Genomic DNA, 2737 nt, shown 5'->3' on the forward strand with positions numbered 1-2737 from the left:
GCAAAAATGATTTCTGTCCTCTGAATGATCTTGCAATTGTGAAGGGAGGAAAACTATCCCAAACGACAAGGTAAGTCCGCCTCAGGGAGATGGTGGAAGAATCCACACATCAAAGAGAACATCAGGCACACAGGAGAGCAAGTGATGTGGCTCCTGAAAGGGTGGTAAGACTCTGACCCCAAAAAAACCCAAAAAACAATTCAATTTAATGTTGAAATAAGTAAAGGCATATTTTTAGCATGTAGGTGTGACTTGATTAGATAATCTCACCTGAAAAGATATCAGAGTAGTAGGAGGAAAAGGAAAAAATGGCTGCTTCTCAGGTAAATGTGTCCCAGGTCAGAAGGAATGTCATGTTTTTAAAACTTGCAAACCATCCTGTTGTCCTTGTGATGGCTCTGCCTAATGGATTTGTTTCAACTATTTTTGTTCTTCGTGTAATATTCAGTGGGTCTGCTGGACACTTCCCCCTATAGCCTTCTCTGTTCTTTTCATTTATACTAATTAGTTGCCATGAACTCTTCTCACCATGAATGTATGACCTGCAGTATTAAAAATGTTCCCTTTTGACTGAGGCTCATGGGAAGGCACAGTACTCAAGAATCCCATTGGAGATGGGATAGATCCTCAGATCCCAGTGAAGAATGGAAACATACTTTTTTCTTTGTTTGGAGTCTCCCTCTGTCACAGCCCTTCAGCCTGGGTGACAAAAGTGAAACTCCAACACACAAAAACATAATAATAAATTACTATATCTTTTTGCCAAAATATCTCAGTGTGGATGCTATGTTGCCCCTATGTGCCTTGGCACCTGATACCAATTTGTCCAAGCACCCTAGCATGGGTAAGAATGAGACCCAACAACTGAAAAAAAAATAGAGAACCTCAGTCTAAATCCATGTCTTCTGAATAAAAATATGAATTTTAATAAGATATTCAATTCATTGTTGTATATAGTAAAACTTGATGAGAACCTTCCAACTCACTAGGAGTTTTCCCTCTGAGAAGTATATGCAACTTATTTTGTGATGTAAACATAGCACTAAAAAATGTAAATGCCTGCATTAGTGTCCAAATTTATGCTGTATAATTCACAAAAACAGAGTGTCTACACTGGCTGAGTGTATTTTATTTCATCCTTTTTTCTCAGATACAATGCATTAGAGAATATTTCTGTGTTACAAATTATTTTATTACATAATTCTAGTTGTCATAGCTTGTTTTATGTTTGATTAATATGTCTTGGCAATACATTCGATTATGAAGGGATATGGATGGTTATAGAATTTGTGCAACTAGGGAGATTCAATCACTGAGGAGATAGGTGTGTGGGTGTGTGGTGTGATTATGGGAAGGTTACAGAAGGGGGTTATTTTTAGGTTCATATGGAGGATCTGTTACAAAATGGAGTTACTTATATCAAGCAAGCTATTATAGGCTGTTATAGGTTTTGCAAATAGATATTTCACTCCCCCCTTTTAGTTGTTTATGAGTCAAGGCATTGACTCATGTTCTCACCCATAAGTGGACCTTGAACAACTACCGTATTACTATAATAAAAGGATTGAAAGTGGTGGGAAACTACGGGGAGGGAGGTGAAGGGGTAGGGAGGTGGGATTAACAGTAGTGAATATCTACCTGGGGAAGGGGAGACACACCTCTTCAATAAAGGTACCTTCACAAGAATATTTGTATACTTAGCCCTGAATTATACCCCACAATTTTAAATAAAGCATAATCATAATAACCCTTGATTTGTTGGTATAGAAGGAACAAGCTTCTTTAAGGGCTACACAGAGTCCCCTTGGGATAGAAAAGGCAAGTCTAGTCCTTTATGATTTTGGAGGACAGCTTTAGTCAAGGATTTTACCTGTTCATGGAGTGGGTCCATGGCAAATTGTAGGTTACCTAGGTCAGCATCAATTTCTTGGGCAAGGTTAGATAGACCCAGTTCTCCACAAACTAGAGCAGCAGTGCCAGTTTCAGCTGTTCCTGCTACACTTAGTTCAACTAAGGCAGGGACTAACAAGGGAACAAGCAATTGAAAGACCAGGGGGTGTTGGGAGCCAGCCTTGGAGGCCCACCTGATTGACAAAGTCCAGGTGTGCTGAGGCCCTTCTGTCTTCTGTCTTTGCTGTTGGTACAGCTGAAGAAATTCTGTGCAATCGCGGAAGAAGATGGCATGTTTATGCGAAGTAGTCATAGCTAACCTGAGAATGTCATGGTTCATTTTTCCATTTCCCACTATGCCGTTTGGCCTTTTCAAACATATGCAAGGGTTAAACTCTGAAGCACATCAAGAATGCTTTCTTTCACTTGGTTATAAGTTACTAGATATTGCTTAAGTAATAAATGATATAAGTATATTCACTCCTTATTTGATTTAGGATTATGCAGTTTAGTGTTTAGACATAAGGTTTTTTAGAAGCACAAGTTTATCATAAGTTCATTATGAATTCATTATAAGTTCTAACACTTATCTAGGAGTTATGTAGTTGATTTATAACACTGTTTTCACTGACAGGATAAAGATTAATCATTAAGGTTTTTACTTAATTCAATAGTTAAAACTCCAAGTTAACATTTATAAAGTGGGTTTTCACTGAACTCATAATATACTAATCAGACACTTTTATGATAACTTAGCAAAAGACAGAAAGCAACCTTGGGGGCCTGGGAAACATTACTAAAAGCTTCTTTTGAGTTTTCTTTAGAAACAAGCACTGCAGGATAAGAG

This window comes from Carlito syrichta, unplaced genomic scaffold, assembly GCF_000164805.1.
Source record: "Carlito syrichta isolate Samal-C Ts95f unplaced genomic scaffold, Tarsius_syrichta-2.0.1 Scaffold313490, whole genome shotgun sequence".
NCBI lineage: Eukaryota > Metazoa > Chordata > Mammalia > Primates > Tarsiidae > Carlito > Carlito syrichta.